General features: G+C 36.1%; 1 protein-coding gene across 1 annotated transcript in view; it reads right to left on the minus strand.

Annotated features, from left to right (window-relative positions):
• The window catches only part of LOC118742861, a 126,232-nt gene that overhangs the window by 71,363 nt on the left and 38,903 nt on the right, over positions 1-15,966 (minus strand). Inside the window, exon 2 of the mRNA XM_036475264.1 lies at positions 1,263-1,294. The gene's annotated coding sequence lies outside the window, so the exon portion shown is untranslated. The remainder of the gene's footprint in view (positions 1-1,262; positions 1,295-15,966) is intronic.

Consider the following 15,966-nt stretch of genomic DNA (forward strand, 5'->3'; position numbering starts at 1 on the left):
AAATGATCTTATTTTTTAAATTTCAAAGCCCTTTTAAAAAAAATCCTGGCGTCAGCGAGAAAAACTAAGTACACAGTTTTACTATAATAAACCCTCGGTTTCGCGAATATATAAATTTTTTTGAGTTTAAAATTTACTTACGAACGGTGTTATATGCATGCGATTGATAAACCAGTCGATGTGTTTAAAGAGAAGCTAGGTTTAACAAGCGGTCGAGAAAACGGAACAAAGTTTTATACCTGCTTTAAAATTGATCATCGATAAATATATGTATGATATATAAAATTGATTGCAAGCGACGCAAGCAGAACAAAAATATTAGAGGCCAAGGCATATTAAAAAGGTAGTATCAGTACAGAAGCTAATTTGATTTTTCTCAAGCATGTATATATGTATGTATGATACGTAGGTACGTAGTTGCATTGATATTTAGATCGGTAGAAATATCGACACAAAACCGATAAATATGTACCTCATTTCATGTGCTCGTAAGAAACAAATTAAAAGCATTATTTCATTTCCCATTGTTTACTTATTTAAATAATTAATATGCAAAAATGCAGTTGCACCAGAATTCAAGTGTAGGTGGAATAACTGAAAGCCGTATATTATAATTGAAATTTATATATTTAGCTTACAATTACAATTGTACGTAGGCACGATGTACGTATGTACCACCCACTTCCTTCAAAAATGTAGTAACTTAAAATTTTTAAGTTTTGACATTACTTATGATATTTATTGAAGTGTTTGTAAATCAAATGTAATTATGTATAGTTTACTTCTAATGAATGGTAGAGCAATTTATTTTGTATTTTTTTTTTGCGAAAAATTATGCTCTTGCTAGCTTCGAACTAGTTTTTTGCGTTTGAAGAATTTGGAGTTAATACACGTTGGTGGCGTAGAGGCCACAGATGTGCTGTAGTTATTGGAAGTGCGCATTACCATTCGGCAGGGCCTGAGATCGAGCTAAATTTCCGTTTAACATCAAAGCAAAACGAAAGGTAAAAGTTTTTTCTAATAGAGGTCGAAATGTGCGAAACTTCTCATCACTCAGAAACGGCTGGACTAATTTGTATGAAGTTTGGTTTTTTAATAGCGTCGCCACCTGTTTAAAACATTAAATTCAATTTTTACGTTTTAACAGCATACGAGTTCACTAGTACTACGAATAATAGAGGAAGGAATTTTCACTTCAGTTGCGCGTGGGTTCCACACACAACCTTTTTTTTTAGAGTTTTTTTATACACCACATTACTTACCTTTAGATTTCGATATGCAGAGAGAACGATATCTGTAAATAAAAAAAAATTTTATATTATCAGATGCAGGAATATGCTTATGAAGTAAGAAAAAGATCATACTATTTAATTACAGTGACTCAAAGAAGTGACAACGTGTTCATTTTTTTTTTAGATTTTCATAATGGTTTTTAAACTTAATATTTTTTTTCTATAAAAATACCGTCCAAGCTTTAACTAATCCCATATAAATCATAGAGGCGTATTCTTGTTTACGTACGAATCGAAATTTCGAAATTTTTGTATAGAAAATGATAGGAAAATTTCATGATTTTCGATTCCTACGAAAACAAGAATACGCCTCATAGTTTCAAGATTTATCAAAAATCTAGGAAATTGAAAAAAATTTTCCTCAAAATTTTAATCCGGATATGAAGAACACTTTTCGGTACACAGTTTCATAGCCCATAGAATTTTAGTCCAATGAAGTGCAGATTTCAAAGGACTGATTTTTGAGATATTTCTTTTTTTTGGTGACGGATTTTTGCACTTTGTTTCATAAAATTTCAAAAAATCAGCGCCAGTTTTTGTAAATTGCACTTGTTATATAAAAAAAAAATGCGCAAGAGCAGTCCAAAGGAAAATTTAGTTCGAAAAACACTACGAATATAAAAAAAAAAAATCAACGCGTGATCACTTGTTTGAGTCACTGTGTGTATTAAGAAATGTAAAGATTTTCAGTATCTGAATGAGCGTGTGTGTGTGTTTGTTGCTCGTCCCCACTAAAACATAGATGGGATAACTTGCTTTAAACTGTATGATATATTTTGAAGAGAGTTGCCACCTTTTCATAGTTTAAAATCAATGAATTATTTTGTAAAATTACAACAATTTTGCTGTAAAACGAAAGGTGTTGAAAACCATTTATTTCGAAATTTGAAGAGGGCTGAAACCTTTTAAAAAGCTGAAATCAATTTAATTCAAAATTTAAATTAAAGTGGTTATCAAACAAGAGAGGTTTATCGTTTGCTTTGTTTATGGTTAAGCCTAAAATTTTTTCGTAAGCGTGGCTGTAAACACAACACTTTTTTGGAAATAGCAGTTTTAATCAAAATTCCACCGGCACTTACTGAAATTTAATGCTCAAAAAGCAGCTTCTTTTCCTGTGTTATAAAATGCGATAGAGATGTGCAGATGCAATCGGAACATTTGGCATAAGCGAAGAAAAGCATCATGCACTTCAAAGTTTGATTTACAGATACTCAAGACCAGAGATGGGCAAAGTGGTTCCCAGGAGCCTTCTGCACTTAAAAGCCGGCTTGGCATATTTAGGGGGTAGATGAGGGGTAACATCAAGAGCCAGCATGAAGTGGGGAAGAAGAGCGTATTTAAATTTCTTGTACTCCGACTCTCATTACTAATATATATAATGCTTTTAATGTATTTTGTACACCGCTTTTACGCTGACGGCTTTAAGAGCCAAAAATCTGCCCATCCCTGCTCAAGACAATATGTTTAAAATGCCTCGAGGATCTTGTGCATATATAAAATTTTATCTTATTCAGTAAGAGGAGAATACTGACCATCCCAAGCATCTCCCTTCGGCTCTGGAGCGTCGAAAAATCTATAAGTTTCGGACGGTTTTTGGTAAGAAGAGGGATTTGTAGACGAGTCCCAAGATAGATTTTGTATAGCAAATAAAATAAACTATTTATGGGCTGATTACCGATTCGACCCTGTAACTATCGGTTTGTTAACTAGGACTCCATTCCACAGATGCATATTCCATAGCGGTCTTATTAGAGATGTATAGAGAGTTTTAGTGCAATAAGGATCCTTGAACTTTTTAGCTCAACACTTAATAAGATTCAACACTCCTTTAGCCCTAATTAGCCAGTAGCTTTTGCGAAACTAGAATACTGGTCTCGGATTCATAGATACACTTGGGTCAATGAAATTTGTTACTTGAATTTATTACTTATTATTATATAAGAATAGAGTGATTTTATAGAAAAGGACATGCATTTTCATTACTTCAAATTGAGTAACATGGGGCGCGGGTCCCATGCGTCCCGATATCTATGACTAAATAAAATACACATGGCTTTCAAATAAATTTTTAAGTAATATACTTGAATACTGAACGATCTGCCATCATCTGTATATTCTGTTTAGCTTTGTCGTTCGTTTTTTGCCGCAGTATAAAACTAAAAAGTTATAGCGAATTATTCAATACAAAATGAGGGCTTGAATAAAAATATAGACATATGCAAAATATTTAGAAGTGTTAACAAAACAACAAAAAAACCAACCAACCAATTAAAATGGGTGCAGATAGATGCTTGGAATGTGCGCTTGCAAATCAGTGGATGAGTGAACCACAAAATAGAGAATAAGAAAGATCATTGAATATGTCAGCCATGGTGGGTTGTAGGTTGGTCGCAGCTATCAAGCACCGCGGGCTATAAACTTACATATATACAATGTATATTATACATACATATTAGGTAATTCTTACAGCTTTAAGAAAGGAAAATTTTCAACAGAAAGTAGAACATTAAGTGCAAAAACAAAAATAGTTAAACGTAGTGTCAGTGTGTCAAAGATTGTAATCTTAAATGAAGAAATATTTGCGCGTTGAGGTGCAAAAAGCATGAAAGGTCACTCACCATATTCACACTATTCAAAGTTTAACGGTCATTTGGGTGTGCGGTTGAGCGGCTCATAGCGGTAGTGTGTCAGTAGTTATTTGTGTGTGTATATATATATGTATATGTACACTGACTACATACATATATATGAATACATACATTTATACATCGTATAAGTACAATTACTGCTAATAAAAAGTAAATGCGGACAATCGATAAAAATAATAATGAAAGCGCTAGAAAAAATTTGGAAAGCTATGCACACGTCGCTTACCCATTGTTTGAGAAGAAAGGGCAATCGGCATCCCAATAGAACATTGCTTTTTAAGTTATGTTAATATGTATTGTTCTTAAACAATGTATGTACATACATATATAAGTTCACATTCAAATTTCATGGATATTTGCATACGATTTATATACGACAGACATTTGGCAGCGCATACGTCAAATTTTGACAGATCTATGCTGCACGAGTGCCTACCTATCTTATTTAATGTTCACTTTTTCTTGAACATTTTAAATGTTGCTTTTGAAAATGAAATCATTTCTTCAAGAAAATTGAGAGATATGATTCAGTGGCTAACAGAAATAAATTTACTTTTAAATTAGCTATTAAAGCCTTGGCTCAACTTTGTATGTTTGATCTTTTGATTTCATGATATATCTAACAAATGAAAAAAGGTGCACGTATCTAATGAAAAAAATAATTCAACTTTTTATTTTATTTAATTTTTTTGTTGGATTCTAAATCTCTTTCAAAAATAAATGCTTCAGATTTATCGCAATGTACATATATTATATTATACATTATGGCAGTATTTCCATCTGCTCAGTTGACAAAGAGTTATACAGTTGTTATATGCTGCTAAATAATAAAATATTATAAATGTAAAATTTTGTAAGTGATTGAGTGCGTGAGCGCGTTTGTAGCTCTTTTACTTTAAATCGACATAACTTTTTTCAGTTAAACTTTGCACACAGATAGACTTGTGCCCGGTTTAATATATACGATAATTTCTGACGAAAGTTGTCACCTTTTTAAAAATTCAATTCAGTGGTTGTCAAACGAAGGACGTTCATGAATGATTTTTTTCGAAAATTCACGGCCGGAACAAAGTACTAGGACAGCAAATTTTAATAATATTTAATATAATATTTTTCCGCTAATTTCGTATAAAAATATGGTTCATTCTACAACAAAAAGCATAAAAATATAATTCCTAAACTTTGTGCAAAACTTGCGAAAATTCAGAAAATTTTCATTAAAATTTTAAACTTTTTAATCGCATTCTTTTTGAATTTTTTTGAGTATGCGGAATTGTAGCCCAATCAATTTTATTACAATAAAGTGCAAGTTTTAAGTAGCTAGGAGTTACCGTTGATTTTTGGCATTTTTTTTTTTCAATGTATATTCGACTGTGGAAGGCATGTTTTGTTTCTTTCGCTCCCATATGAAAATTTCGCTGTCGGTATCAAAAAATTAATTGTGGCGAAATTTCAGCCCTCTGTCTGTGTTATTCAATTAGCGCTCGCAAAAATTAGAGCTTTTAATGAAAACAAATTTTTTCTGCTACTTTTTTTTAATAAATTAAATATAACAAACAAATACAAACAACGTTGTGGCTCATTCAAGTACCGTTGCTTATTTGCATTTTTTTTTGTTGACGGTGTCAGTCATTTTCTTTCATACAAATTGTGATCGACGGCTTGTTTACATGGAAAAAATTAACTACTGGACAAAGCTAATTGTTCCTGAAGATGCCGTCAGATTGAAGGCGAAATATCGACCAAAATAAAAGTAAATAAAGCAGCAAAACTTTAAATGATTTATTTAATACACCGCTTAGAGCTCAACAATAAATTATTAGATTATGAAACCTTCAACAGAAAAATTGCCAAAAATCCACGGTATGTCCTAGGTACTAAAAACTTGCACATATTACAATTAAATTGAATGGCCTTTTTTTTAACAGATATATTTATAGAAAGATCTATATTTCATTGCTTAAAAGCATACATTTATTTTTATTTTTAGTATTCACAAGACTACAAAACTAGTTTATTAGCATATTAAAATTAATGGTAATAATATCCCGGAATCTCGGGATTACCATCATAAGATCCCGAAATTCGGGGATTCACAAAATGATCCGCGAGTTGATGCCTTCGTATGAAGCTGTTTTTTTTTTTGAAGGAGTGTTTTTTTTTTGATTGGCTATCGTTTTTGAAATTTACAGTTATTGATATTGAAGCTTTGTCATTTTGCGTAAGTGCTTAGCCAAGCTCTAAATTCATTTTGTAACTTTTTCCTCGTAATTTTGATAATTTCGCTATATTGATATGAAAACACATCAATTGTTTACTTAATTTCTAGGTATATTCGGTTTGGTGTATATAGGTTTTTAAACGAGTTCATAGAAATGCCCAGAGGAAGATCACAAATCCATTTTTATGTCACAAGCATAAAATATGTTTATAAAGAGGCATATGTATATCGTCGTTTAAAGTACAAAACCGCGTATCGTCATTCTGCAAAACCGCGTAACTGACATTTGCTGCCAAAAATTGGATTTGCTCACACAAGCTCTTGGCTCAATCCTTATCCAATCGTCCTGAAATATACTGGCCAGAAATGCGATTGCTTTATAAAAAAGAGAACCGTTTTGAAATATGAGTGTTTCAACTCTGTAGAAAATAATTTATGCAACCTCACTTACGCGGTTTTGCATTATTTTGATACGCGTTTTGCATTTTGTTGATACGCGGTTTTGTACTTTAAACGACGATATGTGTATGGTTGTACGTACATACAGATGCATTTACTTGTAAAAAAAAATCATACTGATGAATAGGTATCTACATTTTCAGCCAATCACCTTCTTGCCTCGAGGTTTCGTCGTACTTAAACGCTACTTACAGCACTCCACTTCTACCTACGCACTTCTGCAAAAGTGTACAAGAAACATTTGTAAAAACTATTTGGAGTTACTACCATTGCCTGTCCGGGGTTATTGTTAACAACCACCACAACCACCACCACCACCGCCTCCTCATTTTTTTTCTTTAATTAGTCAGCTCACATACTCGCGCGTACACACCCTTTTGCATTATTTGCATTTGTTGCGCATTTACAAGCCAACGAGGAGCATTTGCCTTTTGAACCGCGTAGGATGAAAATCTGCTGCAGTAAGAGTCTGTTTGATATTTTTATTTAGTTTTTTGAATATTTATTCACTTTGGCATGGCATACATTTTTGTGCAACTCATTAGTGTTTACATTTTTAGCCTAAATTAACCCAGTTTGTAATTAAGCGAATTTCTTTCGATATACAAATTCGATGTCTTCATGTTGTGTGCTTTGATTACGTATATTGAATTTTATGTACAAATATTTAAATAAATGCAATATGACATCTGTAAGTTAGCTTTGATGCATACATTAATATTTTTTTTTGTTAACTAGCGCGATATAAATCAACTATTTGAAAGTGCAGGTAATTTCTTTTAAGATGCATTTAAATGAACGAGATTATGTAAGATGTCGAGAAGGGCGCATTTCGCTTAAGTAGGTACCACGACCAAGCACGATCTCTTGCAGCTAATCCCTATTTGGATGGTTTTGACACACGTATTGCTAAAGAACCTCTCGAGATCTCTTGGCTATTTGACTGTGCGCGTCAGGACACTCGAGAGCAACTGGCAATGAAATATCTTACTATTTGGCTAGAGAGGGCTCAGTACAGGCATTCATTAGTCCGCAACTAGTTATAGCCCTTGCACTTTTGGCCATCGAAGCCACCGTCAGAAACTGGGCGAATATTTCTCTCAGCACTGACTGGGAGGCATCGACGGGCTGCAGGTGGACAAAACTCATGTTGCCCTTAATTTATTTGTGAGACTGCTGCCTGGTAACTTCTTGTGGCATAAACACCTGACTGGGTTAGCATTCATGAAAACCACATTTGCCCATCCTGCCTTGAAGAGGATGAGACGGTTGAACCATGTTTGAGCTTGCGTTCAGAGAACAATTTTCTCCAGTTTATTCCTAGATCATATAGAAATGAAACAAACTGAAATGGAAAGACGAAAACCGTACAATGGACGGCATGTAGTCTGAGTGCTTGTTAGTTTTTCCTTGTTGGTATTTCCGGGATATACCACTTAGCCTTTTTGTTTAGTAATGTTGCGTTTTCTTCTTCGTTCAGGTATAATAATTTCGTCTAACGGCGCTCCATAGCAGCCTATGAATCTACTGTGCCCCAGCTCGGTTTCTAGACGCGATGATTATTAAAATCTGAAAGCAGTTCCACACCATTTTTTAAGTAGTCCCGTGTGTTATCAGAGCGAGAAGCGCCACTCTGCTGTTAGAGTGTACTCGAATGCAGACGTATTTTTTTGGTAATCCACTTTCCGCAAAAATCAATAATATTGAATTTTACGTGAAGAGGGTTAGGTTAGATTATTGCGGCAGACGCCACACGGGTGGAATCACTTAGGCATATATTAGCTTGTCCATTGTGTTACCACAATACACGATGTTCTTTGAACGGTAACTGAAGGTACTCTGGGTTAGAACTAAGAGAAACGCTGGGGGCTCAGAACAACTCCAGAGAACTTCTCGGGAGTGTTGATAAAATGCGCACCGATGTACTTATACCTTAGTCTATCGAAAGCCGGGCAGTTGCACCGGTAGTTGCACAGCCTGCGTTCTTCGAGAATCGAGAGCTGGTGCCTAGTCAGCTGCAGAAGCTCCATTGACCGAACGCTGTCGACCATCTGCCAGAAGGACCTTGTAACTCTGCACGACAGGGTTTTCGCCCAACGCTCGCTGAGCTGACTGTGTGTGTGATGGCTTCGAAGATGCCCTACCTGCGGCGTGGAACCCAAAGCAGTTTGATTTGGAAGTATTCCGAGGAACTTGAAAGAAGTACCATTAGCGATCCTAGCGCTCTGATTGCCGCTGGGCTATCAGAGTAGATATTTACTCTCCTAGTTGGAAAAAAGTTGGTGCGTAGCCAATCGGAGGCCTATTTTATAGCGGTCACCTCTGTCTCAAAGACGCTGCAGAGGTCCGGAAGTTTGAACAACACATCTATCGAAATTTGCAGACAGTAGACACCTCATCCGAGTCTGCCTTCTAGCTTGGATCCCTCCGTGAAGATGTTTATTGGACCTCTGTTCCAGAGACTCTCATTCGCCCCTTGAACGGATGTGCGTGGAGAAGGATGCATTTGGGGCCAGCCTCGGAACGCTCCGATTTAATTTTTTGGGTAGGAAAACGAAGCTTTTGAGAATCTAAGGGTCAAAACATAGTGGAGCGGCGAGCAAAGCGAGAGGTAGCATCGAGCATAGCTTAAATTACATACGTGTATGTACGCTTTGCTCTTCACTATGCGTTTTCCCATTGAAACATATGCGTTTGAAATCAACTCCGATGATTCCAATGAAGACCGCCCATCTAACGTGCTCTAGCTTCCTAACAAGAGTCGACTTTTCCAGTGAATTTCATCAGACAATGACCACATAAAATATGATTGGCTTGATTATGGTTTTATATAGCCAGTATATCACTTTTGAAGAGGGGCCTTATCTCTTCGCCACGGCATTTTACCAGCAGTAAATAGCCACGATGCCGCTCCAATTTGCCCAGCGACTACTGTCACGTTTTGGCGAAGCTGCGTCATTTATGTTTTGTTTAGCAGCCATTTGGCTTACATTCGTGATTCTTTTAGTTGGGCTACGAACTTCTACCAGAAAACCTTTTTTTTTTGAAAAACATAAAATTCTTCAGAAAGTCAGACTTATGAAATCGCGCTCTTAGCTAACTGATGTGGCATATTAATAACTTGGTTAAAAAACGGATTTCAAAACATGCATACATTTGTTTGATACAACTTAAATATAATATTATAATATAAATTATGTTTACATGCTAATAGAAAAAAAAATGATGGATACAAAATAGTTGCATTACTGCAATTTAGAGTTTTCCCATTGCACCTATGCAACCAATCAAACGAAGTCACATAAAAGAATTCTTCAACTGCAGCTTCTGCTACTTTTGTATTACGTACAGTGACATAATTTATTGCATATAAAAATTTGCCGCAATGGCAAGGGATTTGGAATGGCAACGTGCTTACATACTTATGTATGTATATGTAGATGTAAGTATGCATGTGTGAATATGTACTCACTAAATGTGCATCTTCTATGCTAAAATGCCACAAAAGAACCGCAATATGCCAACAAGCATACATACATACATACATATCTCGCATGTATGACAACTTGAGTGGCAAAGCACTTGAACTCTCTACACATAAATACCAAAAACTGCAATTTTTCTTTGCGGTTGGGTTAGCTTTACGTAAAAAGTTACATATAAATATTTGTTTGTATGTATATGTACATATGTAAACTTCAATACATAAATGCTAAATATTATAAGAAACAAAAATAGAAATAAATAAAAGAAAATAAAAAATGTTCAGCTTAAGGCAAACTAGAAATCCCTACGGTGTCTACTGCGGCAATTTTTGTTACCAGCGACAAACAGCAAATTCGTACATTGTCGAATCTCTGGCAGCCCCTTTGGAATCTGCACGGGCACATACATACGTATAGTGAGCGTCAAAAATAAGTATACCGTAACGTTTTGACAATTTTCTTACTTATTTATCTATACAGCTGTATATATAATAAGATTGTAACTCGCCGATGTCTGTACCTCATAGATATTAAAGAAAAATTTATTAATGGGGGTCTTTATAAGAGCAACAGAAGCCAAATCAACAGTCACTCGAAAACTAATGCATGGAATCAAGTGCAGCTTGCGCCAATGCATAAAATATAGGAAAAACAATTAGAGAGTTGCCACCTATTTGAAAACAGCAGATTAAATAAATTGATAAGATAAAATAAATATTGCAACATGGCTATAGAAAAAAGAGTTTTAAGCACGCTAACAGCCGAAAATATGTTTGTGGAAGGTTGCCACCTGTGTGAAAATTTAAATTTTATTTAATTGTTAAAGTAGATTAAGTACTGCCAATAGAGGTTTAGGAAAGTTAAAAGCCAAAATTTTTTTTGAGGCGGGTTGCCACCTGTTTGAAAATTTTATTCAGTTTTTAAATGCGTTAAATAAAGGAAATATCAAGCTAAATAGGTTTAAAGAAGTTTACTGCCGAAAACATTTTTGTAGCGGGTTGTCAGCTATTTGAAAAATTTATTTAGTTAAAGTGGTAAGGATACACCTTTGAAGAAACTGCACAATATATAGAATCGGGTTATAAGCGAGTTATAAGATTATGAATTAAATTTCCAGGACTAAACACTTTCGAAAATATATTAACTAACACCCTTTTTCATAAAAAATTAAGTAGGTTTCATAAATCGAAAATTTGTTAGAAAATTTCACTTCATAAAGCTCTTAAAATCTATTTTTTTTTTGTGAGTGAAGGCTTACGAATTTTCGGAGGGAGTAAAAACACAAAAATACTTTTAAGGCGCAGTGTAGCAGGCCGGGTATTTGGTAGTGAAAAATATATGCAGTTCATTCAATAGCGGAATGAATAAGAATACCAGAATAAATTTTTTGATATCATAAAGAACTCGGGCAAATGCAAGAAATTTTCAATACAACTTGAAATATAGAAATTATTAATAATTAAAATCGTCAAAATGTCATGGTGTACTTATTTTTGACGCTCACTGTATATGTATGTATCTACATACGTATGTATACTTTTGTGTGTTTGTGAAACATACTACAGATTTGATGGATGACTTTAAAATCGGCATTACAAAGCCACAAACACAGCCAAGTTGTTCGCAAAAAGTAACGGTACTAGGAGTGTTTGCCGCTTTGTTTATACATACATACATATGTACGTTCGTCTAACTGTAGATACGAGCTTGCATTGTTGTTTATGTGCACGTTTGCTATGCGGCTGTTTGTCGGTCGGTCGGTCGTTTAGTGTATGGGCCGATCGGGCGGTGGGTCGATCGATAGATTGTTTTGGCTTGATTTGATTGCTGTTACTGTCGCTGTGGGTTACTGTTGCCGTTTGCATATTTTTACGTTTTATGGGTTTCTAGGGAATGTCGCCATCGTGTGGCTGTTGTTTTACTTTTGTTGCTCTCGACGTTGTCACCGCTTGGCGCTGATGCTGATGCCGATGCCGCAATTGAAGATGGCAATGCTAATGATGATCAGAAAGCAACATCAGGCAGCATCAGCATTTTATTTAGCTTTGGCAATGTGCACAAAATCGAAAAGGTTTACGACTAGCCATTTTAGCGAAAATGTCAAAGCCAGCAATCGACAATCTGATGCTTGTAATTCCAATACATGTAACAACTTGCACATTCATGTTTGTGTGTGTGTGTGCGTAGGTATTGCTGTGGCTGCTTTTGAATTTCCACGAGAATGTACATATGTCCTTAGGGACAAGGCTCGTTTCACAAGCGACTTAGTATGCCGTTTTTGAGTATCCACCGCGTTTATAGTATACATTGTTGTTTTCTCTCAGAATATGTACATGTATATGTGCATTACAAAGCCTCAAGCAGGTAGCAAGAATAACCTCGAATTAGTTCAATAACGGTTACCTCTTGCGAAAGCTCAAAGGCAAACCTCAGGGTGATTATTTGTCATAAAAAAGCTCATAAAAATTGGTGCTAAGTAAGAGAAGTCCGAAATTTGTAGGAAACACAAATCACATGCATCACAAAACATGTTTATTGGTGCAAAATATCTCTGGAATTACATATAAAAAACTATCAGTATGGGAATTTTATTTTTACTATAAGTAAGGAAATACAAAATTGTGCTACCAATATGTCAGAACCTATGTATATACACAGAGGAAGCAAAATTTCATCGCCTCTGACAGTGCAGGCAGACATGAAAACTTTGAAATTACACACATGGATGGTAAACTCCTGTGCGCATTGATTTGATGTCTTAACAAAAACAGAAGAAACTACAGTTTTACGTCAGCTCCGATGGGCTTATGGTTTGTATGAGAAGACTTTTCATGGTAGAAAGTCACTTGGAGCTTTGGTCCCAATGGTTGATGTTGTGTTCTAACCACTCGTCCATGGTGATCAAAATATTGAAAAGGAATTAGCACGAGCCTAACCTACCCCAACTACTGGAGCGAATACGCCCAGCCAAACCGAAGCTGCAAGGAAAAAGTGAAGGCAAGAAGGAAAGACGGTGCTCCCCTCGGACTCCACCCGTGGTGATGGAAAACCTTATATGTATATGTATTGTTTTCCTTATTTGGCACTAGCAAATATCCGGCGTGCTGCACTGCGCCTTCAAAGTATGTTTGTTTTGTTTGATATCCGTATTGTTATATTTCATTTATTTTATCAATTTAATTAAATAAAATTTTTCAAACAGGCAACCCGCCCTCCCCGAAAATAATTTCGGCGGGAAAGTTTTTTAGACCTCATCAGTTTGATACCCATATTGCAATATTTAATTTATCTTATCAATTAAATTAAATTTTTAAACATGTGGCAACTTCCACAAAAATATTTTCGGCTGTATGCCTTAATAAACCTCTTTTCTTTGACAGCCATATTGCAATATTTACTTTATCTTATAAATTTAGTTAAACTGCTGCTTTCAAACAGGTGGCAACTCTATTTTTTTCTTCCTATATTTGAAGTTATACCGCTAGCAATACATCGGTGAAAACTGTATTCAATTTAATGCCATAGTTTTCGAGTAGTTCGCGTACAAATATACATGCAGGCGGACAGGCGGACAAGCAGACAGACAAAAATTCTAAAAATTGTTCATTTAGCTTCGATTGTTCCCATAAAGATCCCCTTTATTAATTTTTCTTTAATATCTACATATGTATAATGTACAGACTACAAGCGTTTGTAGGTTTGAGCCGAGACTATAAAGCTTCGCCAGTTGCCTCTATCCATTGCATATTTGCACCTGTAGTTCGTCCCAAGTGCGGGCAGGTCCTTCACGGACGCCCTCCCTTTCTTTCATCCATGCGTACAACATATCCCTGCCAGCTCAATCGTTGTATGGGTATACGCTTAACTATGTCCATGTCATTAAAAAGCTCGTAGAGTTCGTAATTTCCTCTTCTTCGATGACTGTCGCCCAAGGAAACAGGACCATCGATTTTGCGTATAATAGTTCTCACGAAAGCTTTCTCATCTTTGTTAGAGACTTGTCAGCGTTTAAATTGCCTACCGAGCCCAAAGTAGTACCTGTTGGCAGGAATTATTCTTCGCTTTATCTCCAGACTGACATTATTGGTGGCGTTTATGCTGGATCCTAGGTAGGCAAAGCCACTACTTCAAAGTTATGACTGCCAACAGTGACATGCAATCCAAGTGTGCGAAGACTTTTTATGTGTTGCCCGAGGGTACTTTGTCTGCGCCTCCTTCACCGCTAGACCAACCTCTTTAGTTGCAAAATGCTGCGCTGACATACCTTGGTTTGAAGCCAATGATGTCAATTTCATGCGCATTTTGCTGTAAATGGAGTCACTGCAATTCACATTGGCAGCTTTCACATGTCGCTTTCCAGCATCAGATTGAAACCTCGTTTGGTCTCAAACGGCAAGGAGAGGTCCTTTATTGTACAGTTTTTATTAAGGAAAAATGCTATACGAAAATTTTTAAATTTGTCAGTAAACAAAGTTTTGTCACCGACACAGAATCGACAAAAATATGGTCTGTGTGGATTTGCTTGTTCATTGTCTTCGTCAAGATTTGACGTGCTGTGAAAATCTGGTCAATGACTTACCAGGTCTGTAGCCACACTGATAAGGTTCAACCAGTTGGTTCGTGAGGGGCTTCAGTCTTTCACACCCCTGCAGGGAAACCGCGAACTATTGAATCAAATTTCTAGTTCCGTACTAGCTCTTTATCGCCAAAAACGAACCAGTCCGATAGTTACTAGATCCCCACCAGTCCAAAATCAGTGGGAGGTGGTGGACATTGTATGCACTACCCCTGCAAAAATCGTTGGACCATGTACTCTATTTGTGGTAAATTGGAGTACTTACAAAAGTGTTCCTCTGTCATGCTGTAGCGGACCAACTCGTGTCTCTGCGCCAGCTTATTGTTTGTTATCCGATCACTGCTCGTGTTTTAACGAAACGTGATTGAAGTTGAGCATTTGAAAGCACATTTGCATGTCTGGCTGTAGCTGAACGTGTAGAGATGCTCGCTGTTAGTTCTTAGCTCCCAGCATGTTCGGGTTCGAATACCGTCAGAGGCAACATATAATTTTTAATTTTTGTCTTGGTTTTTATTAATTTCGAAAAAGTATTTGAGAAGTGAAGAACAAAAGCGTGTACAAACGAAAACATATAGCAACAATGCCATTGTTAATATGTTGGAGTAGTTTTGTGCTACTCTGATGTAATGCGGGGATGGAGTATATGGTCCTGCCCTAGGACATCGCAATGTTAATTGGACCATACTTCTTATATGAATTGTGGTTAATTTTGGAGTACTCCTTGGTCCTTAGGGAGTACTTTTTACACGCATGCATGGAGTAGTCGCGATTTTTGCAGGGACGCGATACTTGATAATTGATCATGTTGCGGTAGACGGAGCATTCTAGATTTGCGTTCAATCTGAGGAGACAACATCGACTTGGATCACTACCTTCTTGTAGCCAAGATCCGCATGCGCCGCAGTGCAATCGAGCGCGTGCGTGAGGCAACGCGACGAAAGTACGACATCGAGAAGCTGCAGTCACAACAGACCAGCCGAGAAATTTCGCTATCGTCTCTCAATCCTACTTAAACAAGAAACTCTGAATGGCAACGCAACAGCTACAAATCATCATCAAAATTTTGAGCTTTTTAATCTGATTTTTTAGAATTTTTTTTGAGTGTGTTTAAAAACCTTGAAAATATTTAACGACAATCACCATTCTTGCTCCCCACCGTACATTTATCTAAATATTTTACGTAAGATATCGGACAAGTGGGTCATGTAAATATACATACATACATACATATTTGATCTAGTAAAAACTTGGCCCGAATGTCTTAGAAAATCACACTTACATTGAC

This window comes from Rhagoletis pomonella, unplaced genomic scaffold (assembly GCF_013731165.1).
Source record: "Rhagoletis pomonella isolate Grant_MI unplaced genomic scaffold, Rhpom_1.0 Rhpom_scaffold_00007, whole genome shotgun sequence".
Lineage (NCBI taxonomy): Eukaryota > Metazoa > Arthropoda > Insecta > Diptera > Tephritidae > Rhagoletis > Rhagoletis pomonella.